Genomic DNA, 21495 nt, shown 5'->3' on the forward strand with positions numbered 1-21495 from the left:
TGGAGAATAAAAGTGTAGAGGATGCTTGGGAGTTCTTTTTAGTCACCCTGACTGAAAAAATGGAGAAGTTCATACCGAAGTCAAAACCCAAACACCGCAGAAAGAAACAGAGATGGATGACTAGAGAGGCACTGAGGAAACAAAGCCAGAAACATCGAGCTTGGAAAGAGGCACAGAGGACCAAACATCCTGTGGACATTATGAGAGCAAGGAGATTAGCCAAGCAGCTGCAAACTCTGACCAAGCAGTTATGTAGGAATTTTGAGAAAGACCTGGCTATGAATGTGAAATCAAATCCCAAGGCATTCTGGAGGTATACAAATAGCAAACTCAAAACCTCTTGCAGACTAGGCGAACTCAGAACTCCGGACGGTGAACGAATATCAACTGATAAAGGAAAAGCGAATGCATTGAACACCTTTTTCGCCACTACATTCACTGATGAGGATAAAGGGCACATTCCAAAACTCCCACCAAGACACAAAGGAGAGACATTGACATCTATCTCAATCTCTGAAGATGATGTTTATAAGAAGCTTGTCCACCTGTCAAAGTACAAATGTGGAGGACCTGATGGCATTCACCCTTGCGTTCTAAAAGAAACAGCCGCCTCAGTTTCAGAGCCCCTCTCCATAATCTACAATGCATCATTGAAGGAAGGCAAACTACCAAGTGCATGGAAGGTCAGTCATGTGGTACCTGTCCACAAAAAAGCCAGTAAGATGGATGTTAAGAACTACAGACCAATCAGCTTGACATCAGTACCATGCAAAATTCTGGAGTCACTCATTCGAGATGAGATAGTTGCCCACCTGATGGAAAATGACCTACTGTGTGATGAACAGCATGGCTTTGTTCCAGGACGCTCTTGTGTGACACAGCTTCTGACTGTCATGGAGGCATGGACTGAGATGCTGGATAAAGGAACCCCTATTGATGTGGTATACTTAGACTTCAAGAAAGCTTTCGATAGTGTACCTCACCTTCGCCTTCTATCAAAACTTGAGACATACGGTATATGTGGCCAAATTAAGGAATGGATAGCAGACTTCCTCCAAGGTAGATGCCAGAGAGTTAGAGTCAATGATAAATTATCTGACTGGACAAAAGTAAGGAGCGGAGTGCCGCAGGGTAGTGTTCTCGGCCCAACAATGTTTGTCTTGTGCATCAATGACCTACCAGATGGACTTCAAGGGTCTGTCAAGATCTATGCTGACGACACTAAACTGTATGGCAAAGCATCCACAAAAGATGATCTGTGCTCAATCCAATCTGACCTTGATGCACTAATGGAATGGAGCAATACATGGCAAATGCACTTCAACACACAAAAGTGCAAAGTACTACACATAGGCCCAGGAAACGTCAAACACATCTATGCCCTTGGAGATGATGTCCTTGAAGCTACATCAGAGGAGAAAGATCTCGGCATCCTCATTGATGACGAGCTAAAGTTCCATAACCATGTGGCATATGCTGTCAAGAAAGCCAACGGAGTACTCTCCTGCATCCGTCGCAGCTTTGAGTGCAGAGACAGGTCCACAATTCCAAAGCTGTACAAAGGCCTTGTCAGACCTCTCATAGATTACGGAGATTCCATATGGTACCCTCGCTTCAAGACAGACTCCAAAACCATAGAGAGGGTGCAGAAGAGAGCTACCAAAATGATTAATGACATCCGCAACCGTCCTTACATAGAGAGACTTCGGGCGCTCAACCTTCCCTCCCTCGAATATCGCAGACGGCGAGGCGACATGATTCAGGTTTTCAAAATCATCCATGGACTTGAATGCATCCCAGTTGATACCTTCTTTGAACACTTGACTAGCAACACAAGAGGCAACAGTCTAAAGATCGTAAAACAAAGATGCTCAACGAAGATTAGACAGGATGCATTCAGCCAACGTGTCATCAACGACTGGAACACATTTCCTGAAGAGGTAGTCACTGCTACCACGGTGAATGCAGACTAGCAGTATAAGAGAGGGCACAGGGTACAAACAAATAAGTGTGTGGGACTGTGAACGGGCTGGACATTTTGTATTACTGAAATGTGCTTAGAATTCAAGTAATTCATCTATTAAATATCTATAACAGACACTAAACAAGACAAAGGTAAGGACAAGAATCTGTGCTTATTAATATAACAGACATTTTGCATGAAATACCATCAGGAAAGCCATCTAAATTTGTCACAAATTAGCAACAAACACACCAAATTCAGCGCTGCAATGACGCACAAAACGGTGTAGAATTCAACTTTTCATCCACCAAATGAATTCAAACACTTGCATTATACAATCTTCAATACCTGTATCACCGTTATTGCAAATAATAAAATCAAAATCTATATCTATGGCTAATATATGAAGACTACCGATATGGTAGGGTATTCTGCAATTAAGCCAAAAATCTTGCAAGACGTAGCTGCGTAGGCCTATAGAGACTGAAGCTTTCGGTCTAGAGTAGAGTAGTCTCTACTGGTGGTAGTAGAGGTCTACTATTACTTAGTATTAGATTATAGATCTAGATAGGGTCTATAGTCTACATGTACGTGTCAAAAAATACTAGACCTAGGAGTAGGACTACAATTAATACTGTCGCCTCTAAATAGCATTAAACTTCTTGAAATACATGTAGTTCAGAATAAAAAGGTTTTTTTTTACCTATCCAGGATATATCGAGCCGTAACGTAAGTCGAACTGAACTGCACACACAGAATCCGCTCGTTGAAACTGCACTGGCGACCAACGTAATACGGAGGAGGCTAGCCATCAAGAATGGGGCATGTACTACCTGTAGTGTCTCTAAGTCGTACAATCGAAAAGGAAAAAAAAAAATTTGCACGTTTCGGCTGACGGTAACGGAGAGATTAATAGATTTGGATTTTTATTAAACTATCTTTCGACACAGAGGCGGCCCTCCCGGGGGGGGGGGGGGCTAGCCATCAAGAATGGGGCATGTACTACCTGTAGTGTCTCTAAGTCGTACAATCGAAAAGGAAAAAGAAAAATTTGCACATTTCGGCTGACGGTAACGGAGAGATTAATAGATTTGGATTTTTATTAAACTATCTTTCGACACAGAGGCGGCCCTCCCGGGGGGGGGGGGGGCAGGGGGGGGCACAGTGCCCCCCCCCCACTTTTTCAGATACCCCAAAAGTGCCCCTTTTTACATAGGAAAAGTGCCCCTTTTATTTTGTAAGAAGTGCCCCTTTTACTTTGACAAGTGCCCCTATTACTTAGTAAAAGTGCCCCTTCCCCCTTTTCACCTCTGACGAGTACCCTTTTTATTTTTGACACGTGCCCATTTTCCTACGACATGTTCCCATTTTCCTTTGCAATAAGTGTCCATGTTCCATTCTCATAAATCTTGAAATTATCTTGAATAAGTGCCCTTTTTATTCTCTAGTAAGTGCCTCTTTTCAGGTACGAGAAGTGCCCCTTTTCACTTTTAATAAGTGCCCCCTTCACCTCTGATAATTGCCCTATTCAAAACTGAGAGGTGCTCCTTTTACTTTGACAACTTCCCCTTTTTTCCTTTGTAAGAAATGCCCCTTCTCCTTTTAATAACTATACCCCTTTTTTAAACTCGGATGAGCACACCTTTCATTTTAACATGTGCCCCCTTATTTTCTAATAAGTGCCCCTTTTCCTTATGATAAGTGCCCCCATTAAAAAGAGAGAGCTCCTTCCCCTTCTCATAACTACCCCTTTCCCTTTCTAATAAGTGCCCCTTTTCCTTATGATAAGTGCCCCCATTAAAAAGAAAGAGCTCCTTCCCCTTCTCATAACTGCCCCTTTTAAAAATCTGAACGGTGTCCCCTTTTCATTCAACAAATGCACATTTTCCTTTATTATAAGTGCCCCTTTTACATTTGCATAAGTGCCCCTTTTCATATCTGGTCAGTGCCCCTTTTCAACTCTGATAATTCCCCTTTTAATAATGATAAGTGCCCTTTTCCTTTCTAATAAGGGACAGTGGCGTACCTGGGTTACTTCGTCAGAGGGGGCAAGCGATCGAAACAAAACAAAAAAGGCGATGCTAATTTTCACTTCTGGCGAGCGAGCGGGCAAAAAAATATATTTAAGTAACGTTTGGTATATTAACCGGTATTGTTGCAAGTCGGGAGTGGGCACATTCATTTGTTAGCCACGTTAATTTCATTTTTGCAAGCGAGCGTAGCGAGCAAGAAAAAAATCCCTTCTTTTTTAATATTTGCTACTTAAACTTGGTCCAATTGTCCCATGCCGGGTGCGGGAACAATATTGTGTTTAGGGTGATTTTATACCCATTTTAGCTAGCGAGTGAAAATACACCTTTCTCTTAATGAATTGCTATATAAAACTTGTTTCATTGTTGCAGGTCGGCGCGGGCACAATCGTGTGTAAGACAATTTCAATCCCATTTTGGCGGGCAGGCAACCCCCCTACATTTATCTTTTTAATGATATTGTAGCAGGTCAGTGATGGGCACATAATTCCACGAGGTAGCGAGCGAAAAATCACTTCTCTACGGTGAGAACATGGTACATAAACTTGATTTCATTGATCCATGTCAACTAAGACATGATTATTTAAAGCGGTGTTATTTCTATTTTGGCGAGCGAGCGTAGCGAGCGAGCAAAATTTTTGAAATGATAATTGGTTCATAAATTTCAGGTTTTTTTGTTGCAGGTCAGGGCTTACACAATCATGTCTAAGGTGATGTTAATTCCGTTTTGGCGAGCGAGCACACCAAAACTTCTTTGAATAATGTTTGGTACATAATTATTAACTAGTAATGTTGTTGCAGGTTAGGGCGGGCACGTCAGCGATGTTAATTTCATTTTGGCGAGCGAGCGTAGCGAGCAAGAATATAAAATCGCTTCTTTTTTAATAATAATATTGCCAATTAAACTTGGTACAATTGTCCTCAATGAATTGGTACATAAACTTTGTGTCATTGTTGCAGGTCGGGGTGGGTACAATCGTGTTTAAGCCAATGTCAATCCCATTTTGGTGGGCAGGCAAAACAAAATTAATGATGGTTGGTGCATAATTTTCAGGTTTTTTGTTGCAGGTCGGGGCTTACACAATCATGTTTAAGGTGATGTTAATTCCATATTGGCGAGGAAGCGTAGCTAGCGAGCAAGCCAAATTTTCTTTGATTAACGTCTGGTACATAATTAACAACTGGTAATTTGTTGTAGGTTGGGGTGAGCATGCTTGTTAGCGATGTTAATTGTAAAGACAGCGTAGCAAGAGAGGGTAAAACAAATATCAATAACTAAAATCAATCAATTCATCAATTCTGGCGAGCGAGGAAACAATATCTCTCAAAATAACGTTCGATACTTATTTACTGGGATTTTCGTTGCAGGCAAGGGAGCGTAGATATTTTGTTAAGAATGTCAATTCCATTTTGGTGAGCGATCATAGCGATGCAAAAAAAAATCAATTCTCTTTTAATAGAAATTAATACATAAACTTGTTTTTATTGGTGCAGGTCGGGATGGGCGCAATCGCGTTTAACACGATATCAATTCCTTTTTGGCGAGAGGGCGAAAAAACACTGCCATTTTTGATGATATTGTTGCAGGTCAAGGGTGGGCACAATTGTTTTCAAAGCAATGTCTATTTCATTTATTCGCGAGCGAGCGTAGCGAGCGAGAAAAAATGAATTAGTCTCTTTTAGTAACATTTGGTACATAAACTGGGTGTTATGGTTGCCATGGTTGCAGGTCGGGGCCAGTCGGAGCAGACACAATTGTATTCTAGGCAATGCTAATCCTTTTCTTTTTTTCAGGGGGACGAGCAAGTGAAAACATTTAATACAAAATAGGCTATAGCAAGCAGCTCGCGCCAGCGAAGAGTGTCGAATTTGTTATATCACTTATATTTTCCTATTTTCATTTGTCTTTTTCTTTGCCGTATGCGGAATATTTTTCTGATGGGGGAGGGGGAAAGATGCATAAAAAGTTTTTGAAGAAACTCAAAAGCAAAAGGAGTGAAGGGAGTTCGAGCGACCAAACTGGTCAAGAGGGTACTTTTGCATTTTTCAAAAGTAGAATTGAAGGATTTTGTATAGGCCTTCACTAATTGTGAGCTTTGTTAACATTTTCAGGAAAAAACTGTACGTTTTCAAAATATCTGGGGTCAACTGCCCCCCCCCCCCCCGGTGCGTACGGCCATGGTGTTTTAATAAATAATTTCCCCAGTTTTTTTTCTTTCCTTTTTTTCCCCCCTCTTTCTTCCTTTTCTCTTTTTCTTCCTTTTTTTTCCTTTTCCTTTTTTCTCTTTTTTTCTTTTTTTTCTCTCCCCTTTACCTTTTTTCTTTTTCTTTCCTTGCCTTTCTTTTCTTTTCTTTCCCCTTTTTTTCATTTTCTCCTTTTTTTTTCTTTCTCCTTCCCCCCTTTTCCTTTTTTTCCCCCCTGGAGCCCGTCAGGGGGGGGGGGGCACTCTGCCCCCCTTCCCCCCCCCCTCAGGTACGCCAGTGATAAGGGACCTATCCACTTTTCACCTCTTAGAAATGCCCCTATCAAAATCTGATGGGTGCCCCTTTTCCGTCAACAAATGACTTTTTCCCATTTTCATAAACGCCTCTTTTACATCACTGGTGAGTGCCTCTTTTCAGGTGAAAAAATGCCTCATTCTCACCTCTTATAATTATCCTTTGTACTTTGACATGTGCTCCTTTTCTTTTCTAATAAGTGTCTAATATCCCTTTCGATAATTGTCCCCTTTTCATGTAATCATTAAACGTGCCCCTTATTTAAAGCGACTAAGAGCAATTTCCCCCAAAGTTCACTCGCTGCGCTCGCTCGCATTTAAAGATGATATAATTATGTTACTTATCAAAGGTCTTTTCAGTCTTCCGTTATGAGAATGTGCTTATAACCCCATCACGATTGGCTTTTTTCCTCTTTATAAGATGTAATTTTTCGCACTGCGACCTCACAGATCTCTAAAATTTTTCTCGCTTGCTTCGCTCGCTCGTAAATGCATATTGAGACATCACACCCAACTGTAAAGTATGATGCTTAAGCGATATCTTGTATGATGTATGAAGAGAAACAAATATTGAAATCATCCCTGATAATGTAATCACAATGTAGGGGTATATACCAATGTCTAAAAAATTGTATATTTTCGCTTTGAGATTTCCCACTGTAGGTGCCCTTTTTTTTCCAGAAAGTGCCCTTTTTTGTTGGTGCCCCCCCCACTTTGGAAGTCGCTCGGCCGCCCCTGTTTCGACATTTTAATTAAATAATGACCTACACCATTTTCAAGGTGAGATCTTATTCTTTACTCTCATATATGTCACATGCCAAAATAACATGTCTGTGTCTTATTATTATCTTAGATTCAACGCGAAAAAACGCGTCATAAATTATATGCAGGGCCCTGGGAACGATTTTTTCACCGGGGCCGCTGAGATATATATATATATACTGCGAATTTTTTTTCGCAACGACTCAGCCAGCCGCTGAATAAGCGGGGGGGGGGGGGGGGGGGGAGGGGAAGAGGGCATTTTTGTTTGTGTGTGTCGAATAATTTGAAAATTTTGTCCATCGGTATTTGGGGGGGGGGGGGAGGGGGGAGGTCTGTCATTTTAGTAAGGTAGTAAGCAGATTTTTTGGGGGGATCTCCAAAATTTTAATATTTGCACCCCCCCCTCCTTGAGCGTCAGGGGGGGGGGGGAGGGCCCAACCCCTAAAAAGGTAAAAATCACATGATTTTACATGATTTTTTTCTCAAGGGGGAGGGGGTGGGGCCCTGGCCTCCCCCCCCCTGGATCCGCCACTGTGTCAACGTACTCAACTGCCCATGTTGACTTCAATTAGAAATCTTTTAGATTGCACTCGCCGATATACATGCATGCAGGAAGTAGCACTAAGAACATGACAGACAAAGAAAGATAGGCCATTTTCGTAATGTAACCAAATTTAATGCACAGGTCTTTGTGAAGTGCCTCAATACAAATTATTTCATTCACCTGATAGGAATAATAGTATTTCAATAGTCAGAATGCAGCTATTATATTAAGTGTTGCTTGGTAGGTCAAGCCATAGGCCCGAATTCACAAAGCAAGGTTTGAGCTCAGACCAAGGTTTCAGAAGCGGATCTAGAGGGGGGGTTGGGGGGGTTGCAACCCCCCCCCCAAAAAAAAAAAATCCGGGGACCATTTTTTTAAATCTTATCTTTTTTTTAAAACTTGTAATTTTATTTTATTCTATTTCTATGTATTTATTTCATTTATTATTATTATTATTATTATTATTATTATTATTAGTATTATTATTATTTCTTTTTGGGGGGAGGGGGGGGGGGGTTGGGCGAACAAATGTCACAGAGTCCCTTGCCCCCCCCCCCCCATCAGCTTTTTTGAGGACACGGGCCACCGCCGAAGTGACAAGCTAGGCCAGCGTTGCCGATTCTCATCCCCAAAATCCCCACATTAAAAAAAAAAAAAAAAAAAGAAAGAAAAAAGAACGCACGCTGGAGAGAAACCCTTTCAAGTGCATATATTGTGAGAAGATATTCAACTCATCTGGTAACTTAACCAAACACATGATAACTCTGGATATAACTGTGTATTTAACTGTTACTTGATTTAAAAAGACGTTATCATGCACTGCTTTTTATGGTCTCCATTGTGTTAATAGATGCCAGGAAAACATCACTTACGGGGTTCGAATAAACACCCCAAAAAATCGGCTCGCCGCTTCGAAAAATGGCCTATTGCTATTATGTAAAAATGTAAAATGTAAAATGTAAAATGTAAAATGTAAAATGTAAAATGTAAAATGTAAAAATGTAAAATGTAAAAATGTAAAAATAAAAAATAAATAAATAAAAATGCATGTGACACCTGTTTTACACAATTCTACATAATAGCAGGGAAGGGATATTCCTTTGTCTACCTGAGGAACTGTATATTTTATGCGCACGCGGCATATACTAGTACCGTACTAGATTTATAGGAAAATCAAGGTTGAAGCATTCTCGATCGCCGACTGAGACGACGTGACGCACGCGCAGTGCCTTAAAATGACGTCACATGTTGCAGTCAAAGCTGTCAACGTGCAAATCTAAAAGTCCCTATTATCATATAGTGCTCGACAATAAAGAACCACAGTCTTGGTTAAAGAGGTCCATTTTAAAAAAAAAATTTAGTTATTTGTTTTAATTGACAGTGTACTATTAGATATCAGGTATATTGGATGCTCCGTTTCAAATACAGTCAAGACTGCCGAGCAATAAATTATCTCCTGCTTCTTGTCCTAAAACCATATCTTACTGGTTTTTAAAACGGTATCATTTGAATTTCATTTCCCAGCATTATTTTGAACTGTCCCTAAATTGTTTCCTAGTGAGACTACAGCCCCAGTCTATTCTTCTCCTATGGGGATATTGAAAGTGCCCAGACGAGGAGAAAGAAGCTCATCAGTACCTTCAGGAACAATACATCCAAATAATGCGGTCATTGTGGCAATGTCAGGAATGCTATTAGGCTACTACCTCTGGTAAAACTAATCGCTCGATGAATAAAGGGAGGGTCGGTTTTTTTTGTTGATGCCATGTCAGAAAGACCAGAGCCGAGTAGTTTGTTACGTAACAAGTGCAGGTGCAAGCTATCGAAAACAGAATCGAATAGCAAAGCTTCCCTATTCATTGGTGCCCTGTTATAGAATTCGTAGCATATACTGAATTGAATAGATCCGTGTTCTATTCATTATGCTATGTCAGGGTAGCGCATATTTCTTTTACACAACTGTTTAGCCATTTTGGCGAAAAAGTTCCAAGAAGTGCTCTGGTGAAAGAGTCTAAGTCGTCAGCGCAATATGTACAAGCACGTACACCCAGGGAAGGGAAAAACAAGGATAGTGGAGAGGATATGGAGAAGGAAAAACAAGGAAATACATAAGGAAAGAGAAGAGGATAAGTCAAAGGGAGAACATAGAAATACATAGTTGAAGAGCTAAGAGGATCATAGGCTAAGGAAAAACAGGGAAATACATAAAGAAGGAGAAAGGAAATCTATCAGTTTTAAACAAAGGAATAGATGACGAAAGAGAAAAGGATAGATTGAAGGAGAAACAAAGAAATACATAAAACAAAAGAGAAGAGGTTAGAATGAAGGAGAACAAAAAAATAAAATAATAACGAAGGAGAACTGGAGGATAGATTGTGGAAAAACAAAAAAACTAGATTGAAGATAAACTAAAGAAATACATGACAAAAGAGAAGAGGATAGATTGAAGGAGTACACAGAAATACATAATGAAAGAGAAGAGAGGATAGATTTAACCCGAAACAAATAACGAGTATGTACAGTACTGTGTAACACCAGGGGCGGATCTAGCTTTTTGCTAAGGGGGGGGGGGGGGGGTTGACCAAAATAATGACGATGCGGAGCATCGTCCACGAGCCGCGAAGCGGCTAGCCGATTTTTTTGGGTGGTTTATTTGAACCCCGTAAGTGATGTTTTCCTGGCATCTATTAACACAATGGAGACCATAAAAAGCAGTGCATGATAACGTCTTTTTAAATCAAGTAACAGTTAAATACACAGTTATATCCAGAGTTATCATGTGTTTGGTTAAGTTACCAGATGAGTTGAATATCTTCTCACAATATTTGCACTTGAAAGGGTTTCTCTCCAGCGTGCGTTCTTTTTTCTTTTCTTTTTTTTCTTTTTTTTCCCCCTTTTTTTTGTTTGTTTTTTTGGGCCGCCCAAGGGGGGGTTTAAACCCCCTAAACCCCCCGTAGATCCGCGCCTGGCAAGGGACTCTGTGACATTTGTTCGCCCAACCCCCCCCCCTCCCCCAAAAAGAAATAATAATAATAATAATAATAATAATAATAATAATAATAATAAATGAAATAAATACATAGAAATAGAATAAAATAAAATTACAAGTTAAAAAAAAAAAAAAATTAAAAAAAATGGTCCCCGGATTTTTTTTTTTTTTTTGGGGGGGGGGGGGGGGGGGGGGTTGCCCCCCCCCCCCCCCCCCCCCCCCCCCTCTAGATCCGCTTCTGAACACTGCTAAGGGTAATTAGAAAGCGGACAAAATATACAGTTCCTCAGGTAGACAAAGGAACATCCCTTCACTGCTATTATGTAAAAAGGTGAATATGCATGTGACACCTGTTCTAAACATTTGTACATAATAGCAGTGAAGGGATGTTCCTTTGTCTACCTGAGGAACTGTATATTTTGTCCGCTTTCTCTGTCAGTCATATTCATAGTGAATGCTAGACTCTGTCTTTAGTCGTTTGCACAGTATATTTGACTGAAGTGGTAAACAGTTGTGTAAAAAATGCGCGTCCCGCGCGCACGGGCCGTCTCTAGATCCTCATTCTAGAATTTTGCTGCTGACGACATGCATGACACAGCCACTCTCTTTGCTCTCGGTACTCTTCTTCTTGCAGTATAGTACAGTCCGCTGTTGGCGTATTATGGTACCTTGGCCTTGTGCTTGTCAAGTGCCGAGTGTACAGTGCAAGTAAAAAGGCTCTACAAGAATTCTATGTGCAGCTAAAAAACAGTCTGAAGCTCAACGGAGCTTGATGTGTTGCACCTGGCCTTCTGCTTGAAAAGTTCCAAAGAGGTGCAATCGACGACAGCAGGTGGAGTTCCACATACCCGGGAGTTGAGCTGAGCACCTAACAAGTTACAGCTATCATGGCTATGCTGAGCTTAGCTGAAGCACCAGTAGGCAGTAGACTAGAGATAATATAAGGTTTGTTTAGTCTATGTTTAGTCAGTGTCTCGTGTTTCCCTCTTCATTTCACCCATTTCATTTCATTTAGTGAAACGGTTGTCTCCGCCATCATTCACATAGATCTAGGGTCTAACAAGTTAGATCTAGATCTAGATCTAGATATCTATCAATCAGTAGACCTAGACTATTCTGTTCTAACTCACCACCTAATTTTACTTCATTGCCGTTGCGATTTTCTTTCGAATTTGCGCGTGGCTATATTTTTACGTTCTAGATCTATATAGGTCTAGATCTATATTGTCTTGTATTTTTCGTTGTGTATTTCATTGCTGTGCGGTAATTCGTGATTTTACGGAATTTTCCGTCGCACGTGTCACATTTTTGAAGCGTGGGCAGCCATTTTGTTTTTAATACATTATTGGTTCGCCGGGTGTAGCGGTGTATTGTGTTTACGTTTTCATGCGAGTTCTTGTTGTTGTTGTTTTAGTTTAAAGGCGTTTGTCATTCAGAAGTGAATATTTACGCCTCTTCTCTTAGGATTTTTATTCCTTTAAAATTAGATTTACTTTTTTTTTTATATAGATCTAGGCTAGACTTGAGTCTAGATCTAGGTCTATTCTAACAGTTAGATTTGGATAAATTGGATTTTTAAAAGCTAAAATTTTGTTTAATGTTGAAGAATTCAGTGGCTGGCGAGCAAAACTTAGAAGGCTTATTGGCTATAGCCTAGACTCTAGGACACCCAGGCCCAAGGACCAGCTCGGACACGGTGCGTTGTGACGGTGTTTGGTCAGGTCGCCTCCTATACGCAGTCGCCTCCTATACGCAGTCGCCTCCTAACGTAGTCGTCCCCAAATTATGTGGTCGAGTCGCCTCCTATACACACACATAGGAGCATCACTATCCTGACTGTGTAGTATAAGCTGTGCTTTTGATTCTCAACATTTCAAACACCACTGTACAAAACTCAACTGATTTCACTAAAAATCGGTACTTTAGTGACAATTGATGACACCTAAATAGCAGTAAAATACATTTTTTTTAACTTACTGATGTTAAAAAGAATAATTTAAAAATTCAAATTGTAAGTCTAGTGTCAAACTTTGCTTACAGCTGCATCGACATGATTGTGTACAGTCTATGCAATATTGTGTGGTGTGTGTATTTGTGTATGGGGTCTAAAAATACCCGCCTCACAGCAAGCATGCAGTGCTAGAGGTCAATACGCATTGGCTTTGACTCTCTATGCTTTGCTGGAGTGCCTATACACAGTCGCCCCCTATACACAGTCGCCCCCTACGTACAAAGGCAGTATGCTAGCGCAGCGGTCAGGAGCTATTTAGAAAAAGTTTCATTCTTTCTATTACTCTAGATAACTATTTTGTGCTAAAGTATAATGTGAGAAACGTTTCATTTTATTTTGATGCCACAGAGATTATGTATTACTCACTATAAAAAGCGAAACATATTGGGCTCAAATAATTATGTGCGGTGCAATTGGTTAGTAGGGGTATAGGTGTACCCTTTTAGTTCTAATTACGAAGTTGACCAGAGCCTGTTGGTGATTAATGTCTGTTGATTTCAGGAGTTATTGGGATTACTTTTTTGTTTTCTATGCCAGATTCTGTTATAAGCATGGTTCTTTCTATAAGAAAGAGTGGGCATTTGCATAAAAAATGTTTAACGGTTTCTTTTTCGTGCTCAGTTTGAGCAATGACCGATCTCATGTTGATTTAACTCAAATAGATTTTCATTTAAACCTAAGTTCCCCATTCTTAGGCGATGAAGAATAGTTTCATGATAATCTGTCGTTCAAGTAACATACAAATATTTTTGATAGTAGAGTTTGCGTTTCCCGTAGGGGGGGGGGGGGATCATGTTTCATTCCATCTTTTTTGCCATATCTCTATGTAGTATTTCTTTATAACATAATTTGATTCTGCTCTGGTAAGAGCATTGTTGATTTCTATATTTTTTTATTTAGTCCTGCTTTAGCAAACTTACAGTATCTGTTATATCATTGTGTTGTAGACCACAGTGACTGGGAATCCATTCGAAATTGACCTGGGTGCCCTTGTATTTTAGTTGACTACACATGGTCAAAATTTCAAGAATGAAAAATTCGTCTTTACGAGATTGTATGGCCTGGAGTGAACTCAAAGAATTAGAAAAGATGACTGCCCCAGTCTAGAGTCCTGGGAGTTGTAATAACCATGTTAGGGCAAGTATAATTGCGGCCATCTCTGCTCTATAAAGAAGATGTGTAATTAGCCAGTGTCTTAATTAGATTGAGAAACATCATAATAAGGTACATAAAATGCAGCAGCAGCAGAGTCTTTATCTGGCGATCTTGATCCATCTGTATATATTAGTGCTGTAGTCAAACGTTTAACCGTCCGGTATCCGACCGCCCATGGCGGATTCCGTTTTCAATTGGACGGTTTCGTTTTCCCGATTTTTTTTTTTTTTTTTTTTTTTTTTTTTAATATTTTTTTTTTTTTTTTTTTTATAATTTTTTTTTTTTTTTTTTTTTTTTTTTTTTACTTTTTGACTGGCGGTTAAACGGAATTGGAGATATCCGTGATGTTACAGCACTAGTATATATGTGTAAATAATTTTTCCATTTCAAATTTATCACTTCTAGGGCTGCTTGTTTTTGGGCAAAACAGATATCTGTTTTCGTTATTACCTCTTTTAGCTCAGATGACACATGGGGAGAGAGCATTTTCCAAAAGGGTGTGTTGAAAAAATACTTCATTGGATCTTCTAGTATGTACATGTAACTGAATTTTAATGCACAATCCTTGGTTCTACGTCCAAAGGCTAATCTAGAGTTAGTACCTCCAAGAATATTAAATTGCCAACAATCTTTCACATCTTCGTTCAGGGGGTGTTTGAGCATACTCTCGATTCTTTTTCTTAGTTTAATTGATAACATTTCTCGCCTTAAATCAAAAGGCATTTCGCCTAGTTCGACTTGCAGCGTTTTAAGGAATGTACCTTTCCGAGTGCCTGCACAAACAAATAACGATTGGTACTGTGTTCAACATATTTTTTTGCGCTTGTGGTAGCCGAGTTGTATGCTTCGCAACCATAGTCGATAATTGATAGTATTTATGCTTTATATATGATCACTAGTTCTTTAGCATCTCCAGACCACTTGGCGTATGCTAGACTTTTGATGACATTAATTCTACCTTTACATCTTTCACTAATATCTAATAAATGTGGCCTCCAAGTCATCCGTTTGTCAAATGTGACGCTGAGATACTTGTGCTCTTTATGTGGTGTCAACTTTTGACCTCTTATATAACTCGTAGTTATCATCATTTGAACTGTTTGAAAATAAGATAGGGGTCATTTTCTCTACCGACATAATAAGTCCAAATGGATTGACCCAGGAGTTCAAAGAGTTTAGATATTGTTGTATGTTCTGGATATTTTGTTTTACATCATGGCCCGATTCCCAAATTACGATGTCGTCTGCATAAATCAAGCTATGTATATCTGGTCTCAAAGGTATGTCACTTATCATTATATTAAAAAGGAGGGAGCTCAAAATGCTACCCTGGGGTAACCGTTTTCAGGATGTGTAATTGCCGATTTGGCATTACCTACATGTATTTGCACTTGAAAGGTACGGTTCAACAAGTAGTTTCTCAAAAAAGTCAATGTTTCCTTGGAGACCAATTCTACGTAATAAGGCTGTGACGGGTAGTCGAATGCTCGAATACCCGCACGGTTGACAACTACTCGGGTACGATTTCTCGTACCCGAATATTCGGCCGCAAAAAAAAAAAAAAAAAAAAAAAAAAAAATGTCCAGGCCCATGCTTACCTGTGCCAGGGAGAGCGGCGTCCGCTGGCATGGTACCGTCGGTAAAAATGTTTCCCAACTCAAGCACTGTCAAACTCACCTTTCAGAAACTGGGACCAAATGTCCAGATTTCTGTTTGGACTTGGAGGAAAATGGATTATTCTGCCATCTTTGGTTTTTAAAACAGCATTGTTTACTGTTATTATTCTTATACTGCAACTCAAAGTAAAGTTGCATGCGTTTTCAGCGAGGGACCTGAGAAACTGCCGAGTGGTATGGTAGTGGCAAAAAAATCAAAAAAAATCAAAAAATCAAAAAATTAAAAAAAAATCAAAAAAATTCAAAAATAATTCAAAAAAATTATAAAAAAACATGGCGTCCTAATATTCGAGTATTCGCCTGTGAGCCTGGGAGTGTACTCGGGTACCTCATTACACTGTTGAGCACAGCCCTACTATGTAACTTGACAATTAATCCTTACTGTCGTCCAGTGAGTATCCTAGGCTTTGGCCAGATCATTAAATACGACTATGGTTTTCATACCCACAAATAGATATTTCTGAATTTCATTTTCTAAATGTACTAAGTTATCTACTGAGCTTCTCTTTTTTCTAAAACCATGTTGTATACTACTCAAAATTTCGTTTTTCGTTATGAACCATTCTAATCTCTCCTTTACCATACTTTCAAATATCTTGATAAAGCAAGGTAATAATGAGATAGGTCGGTAGGATGTTAGTTGGGAGGAGTCCTTAATTGGTTTTAATATGGGTATCAACATTGCGTGTTTGCATTGTTCCGGAATCGTCCTAGAAGACCATATTCTGTTATAAAGACAGAGTAATGTTTTCCTAGCCCTGGTTGGAAGGTTTTGAAACACAGTATATCAAGCCATCTTCACCAGGGGCTGAAGTCTTTTTTTATATTAAGTACTTTTTCGAGTTCCATCATGGTAAAAGGTTTATTGATAACTGAATCATGTTCTCCTTTATAATCAATAGATTTATATTCATCTAGCAAATCTTTATTTCCCTTTTTTGTTTTACTACTGGTCTTCAGAAAATGCTTTCCAAATTTGTTAGCTTTTTCTTGATCATCTATAATTAGGCCATGTAAAAAAAATATACATGTTTAGCGTCCCCGCCCGCTTCCTTTTTGGGGGCCGCCTCCCTTTTGTTTTTTGTTCTTTTTGTTGAAAATTTTAATTTTTAATTTTTAATTTTATTTTTAGGTGATACGTACGAAGTCTACGTATCAACTATTGATTTCGTCAAGATTTTTATTTATTTTTTTAAAATTTATTATTCTTCCTCAAATTTGTTCGCAGGATATCTCAAGATTGAATAAAGCCATTGTCATGAAACTTTTAATGATGATAGATCTTAGTCTAACTTAGAACTGCGTGACTTTTCAAAGACTCGAAATCATCGTGACGTCATCCAGGCGCCATTTTGTGAAAATCAACTTATGATCATATCTTCATAACGGAAAGTAATTTTTCATTCATATTTATCATGAATAAGATCAATATCCGTCAGGTCAATTTCAGGTCAATAAACATGCAAAGATGCGCGCGTACGCGTTTGTCCGCGCGTTTACGCGCGCAAAAATTAAAAATGCTCTAAATCATCCCAAATTTTTTTTGCATACGTTTCAGGCCATTATAAGCATTTCATAAAAAATCACGCAAAACACGCATTTTTGCACGTTTTCGTTCGTCACGGCCGAACGAAAAATAATTCCTCCACAAAAGCTTTTGACCGAATATTCCTCATATTTTTCTGGAAAATTTGATACCATGTTTAGCTCTTTATCACTATTAATAACGGAATGAGCGTCCGTTCAAGATAAATATCCGTGCGCGCGAGCTCATGTATTACATAGCATATATGGGCAAAAACATGCCATTGGGATGAATAAGGACTGTCAAGTTTTTTTCATATTTAAATAGAGTATGAGTTAGGCCTGAGTCATGTCGGTATTTTCATAAACCGGGTCCCGACGGCCTTGCACCGATCGGGACCCGGTGTCCCGAAATCAGCTCGCAGGATTTGTCACTTGCCTCTATAAAAAGCGCATATCATCAGTATGTCCCTTAAAAGTGACCTTTTTTATCAATCAAATATATCAACACATGCATACCTCGGCTGAGATCGGTATATTCTTCCATTTGACATTATTTTCGTCCATGATTGGCGATGTTTAGTGCCATTATCGTGCCTCTAAAAGTAAAAAAACTGGGGCAGAAATAGAAAGACAACATTCGAGCCGCCATTTTGATTTATGTAGGTTGAATAAATCTGGTCAAAAAATATTAATGTTAGAATAATAAAACGGCTTTCTAAAAAATTCTTCTGTACAATATACCGATCATATAATATTTAAAAGACAAAAATAAATATTTATCTCTTATTTTAAACATAGCATGCTTTTTTTTAAAAGCTGAAAATTACTTGGTAATCACAAGAAGTTTCGATACGAATAGCTGTTGCAAGGCAAGTTCAGACTAGTCTCGGAAAAATGCGCAGTGCTCCTCGTTAGCTGTAATGCGTGCTAGAACGAACCCAAACAAAGACATGATCGTAACGAGAAAAAAATCATTAAAAACTACGAGAGCACAATTGGAAAGACAACTACTGCTCAAAATTACCATAATCAGATACATAACTTGGACAAAGAATTCAATAATCGCCCAAGAATTGCCACAGAAATTGTTATAATTAAGGAGTAACTGGGTACATTTTTATCGCAAGGTGCCTGCTGCAAATACTCGAATCCTGTGTTATACTGCTTTTTACCGTAGAGGGCGGTATTTGCCTCATGTTCAATTCAAACACGTGTATAATTCGGATATATCGCAGCAGGCCCTTCCGATAATGATTGTACCTATAGTAACTCCTTAAATATCACTATTTGTGTGGCTTTGCTTGGACAACTATTGTATTCTTCCTCCAAGTTATGTATCTGCTTACGATAATTTTGAGTAGTTCTCTTTCCAATTGTGCTCTCGTAGTTTTTAATGATTTTTTTCTCGTTACGATCACGTCTTTGTTTGGGTTCGTTCTGGCACGCATTACAGCTAACGAGGAGCACAGCGCATTTTTCCGAGACTAGTCTGAACTTGCCTTGCAACAGCTATCCGTATCGAAACTCCTTGTGATTACCAAGTAATTTTCAGCTTTTAAAAGAAGCATGCGGTGTTCAAAAGCAAAGATAAAATATCTACTTTGTCTTTTAAAAATTATTCGATCGGTATGTTGTAAAGAAGTACTTTTTAGAAAGTCGTTTTATTATTCAAACATTAATTTTTCTTTCAACCTGATTTATTAATTCTGTCGAGAGACCCGGCCAGTACAGTAGCTAGCTAGCAGCTGGCGACAACAACCCCACTGGGCGAACTGCTTTGCAACCCATATTTATATCAGCAGTTCGGATTGATTCAGGATGAGCTAGAATATGATTGGTAACAATTAAATACTTAAGTTTCAAGGTGGATTGATTTTAGTGGTGTGCAAAACTGCAATTTCTTACATATTTCATTATTTTTTTCGGAGCGTCGGTTCTCAAAAAACGAAACCGGGACCCGACGGCAACGGTCGGGTCCCGGTGTGATCGACCGTACCGACTCAAGCCTAGTATGAGTTGGAGATATGATTTCATATCTCATTTGGCCATTAAATGCATCTTGACGTCATCATAATGGCCTTGGAAGTCAAAATACAAAGTTGCATATTATGATGTCATTATATTTATGGAAAATGTAGTGTATTTCTCTCAATATTCATCGATTTTCTTTGAAATGTCGATATGTTGTAAATAAGGCAATTCTCTACAAGATCACTTCTCACTAAGTTTCATTTTAATTAGGTCATCATAGTACAAAATTCAATTAAAGGCCACATGTCAGAATTTTCGTCATTTGCGTGTTATGTCTATGGAAGGTGAATTTCGTTCACATCATGAATCTACATGGCATTCACCTACATGTATGAGCACTATCTATCTTATGTGTGCTCTGTTTTCTCCCAAATTTGGGTATGTTATAGCTGAGACCATGGGCTATAAAAACGGTGCTTTTAGTTTTTTGATCAGATGATGAGATCATGTAACAATTTTCAGTTGAATGTTTAAATGATGAATATGTCACGTATGTCCTAATTGTGAAACTTAAACGTTAGCAGTGTCCTCGTATTCAATTTATGTAAGGAAACCTTTTTACTTTCTAGACTTAGAATGCATACAATGAGCGTTATAGGGAACATGAGCATTTTTCTACATTAATAACCCACTTTGTAATCATTCTTCATTTCCTTTTCATGACTTGAATAATGACGAACGTCATTCAATATTTGGTAGTAATACTTCAGATACTCATACTGATATCAATGATTTGAACTATTTATCCGAAAAAGAAGATGAGTTTTATTTCAGTAGGTTTCTGAACTGTAAATATTATATTGATGAGGATTTTACGACTGAATTCAGTAACATTGACTCTCATTTTAGTATTTTACATTTTAATTCCCGTAGTTTAAACATAAATTGTAATGCTATATCCAATTTCATCTGTACTTTATGTACAGATTTCTCTGAATCTTGGATTAATGACATTACGCAACTATTATTCAATGTGTCTGGTTATTCATTTATACATTCTAATCGCCAAGTAGGATAGGGTGGAGGTGTTGGTCTATTGGTCGCTGACAATTTTGAATATGAAATACGAAATTATATATTTATATTATACCCATCATACAATTATGAATCACTGTTTATTGAAAGCAACTTGCCGAGACATAAGAATATTAATGTAGGTGTCATATATAGGAAACCTCAATCAAATATCAATGATTTAATCCCTGTCTTTGAAAATGTTTTACAAAAAACTTATACTGAACATAAACAGGTTTATATAATGGGAAAATTTTAACATTGATCTCGTAAAATTTTCTGGCAATGCTGTATGTAAGTTCTTGAGCGCAATACATTCAACAAAAATTATTCCTTTAATTGATATAAGCCTTCGAGAAAGACTGACAGATCAACATCCCTCATTGATAATATATTTACAATAATTTTGATCTGTATGATTCTTCTGGTTTGTTTTATAATGATATATTTGGTAATTTCCCAATATTTCAAATAACACAAAAACAGTTTCCTATTTATAACACTTGTATTATCAATGATGTATCTCTTAATGTTTTCAAAAAGGATTTGTTACGTAATGACTGGATAATCGTGTTGCCAATACCAAGTTCTTGTCTATTCTTATTGACGAAAACTTATCCTGGAAAACACATATCTCATATTAATAAGACAGGGTCTAGGAATACTGGTGCCATCACCAAACTCCGCCATACTTTGCCTCAATCTGTTCTCCTTATGTTAAAAAATACACTTATATTACCGTTTCTTAGTTATTGCAACATTGTTTGGGCAAATGGATGGGTTATGGATGGGTAAAATATTAATATCTTACTCATATTTTATATTAAATCAGAACTAAATAAATCGCTATGTACATTTTGTAATATTAATAAAAAGAAGTGTTTTGAGCTTGTTTAGTATAGGTAAACAGTTTTATCCTCTATCGAAAACCTGAAGGGGGCGCTGTGCCACTTTCAATCATGGTCATCATTCTAATATCGTCACATGAGCATACGTATCACCTAATTCGTCTAAGTGACGAATTAAAGTCTAGTATTTATTTTGTGTCTGTATAGAAGAAATTATTATTATTCTTCCTCAATTTTGTTCGCAGGATATCTCAAGAATGGCTAAAGACATTGTCATGAAACTTGCCATGATGATAGATCTTAGTCTAACTTCGAACTGCGTGACTTTTCATGGACTCAACGTCATCCAGGCGCCATTTTGTGAAAATCAACTTATGATCATATCTTCATAACGGAAAGTTATTTCTCATTCATAATTATCATGATTAAGATCAATATCCGTCCGGT

The 21495-nt window shown here is 38.3% G+C and overlaps 2 protein-coding genes across 2 annotated transcripts in view; one reads left to right on the forward strand and one right to left on the reverse strand.

Moving 5' to 3' along the window:
- The window catches only part of LOC590852 (tyrosine-protein kinase JAK2), a 100364-nt gene extending 97591 nt beyond the window's left edge, over positions 1 to 2773 (reverse strand). The window contains exon 1 of the mRNA XM_030977622.1: positions 2667 to 2773. The gene's annotated coding sequence lies outside the window, so the exon portion shown is untranslated. The remainder of the gene's footprint in view (positions 1 to 2666) is intronic.
- Positions 2774 to 11676: 8903 nt separating this feature from the next.
- The window catches only part of LOC115920893 (transcription termination factor 4, mitochondrial-like), a 42755-nt gene continuing 32936 nt past the window's right edge, over positions 11677 to 21495 (forward strand). Inside the window, exon 1 of the mRNA XM_030977624.1 lies at positions 11677 to 11731. The gene's annotated coding sequence lies outside the window, so the exon portion shown is untranslated. The remainder of the gene's footprint in view (positions 11732 to 21495) is intronic.

The sequence above is a fragment of the Strongylocentrotus purpuratus genome, unplaced genomic scaffold (genome assembly GCF_000002235.5).
Source record: "Strongylocentrotus purpuratus isolate Spur 01 unplaced genomic scaffold, Spur_5.0 spur5_scaffold_1, whole genome shotgun sequence".
Taxonomy (NCBI): domain Eukaryota; kingdom Metazoa; phylum Echinodermata; class Echinoidea; order Camarodonta; family Strongylocentrotidae; genus Strongylocentrotus; species Strongylocentrotus purpuratus.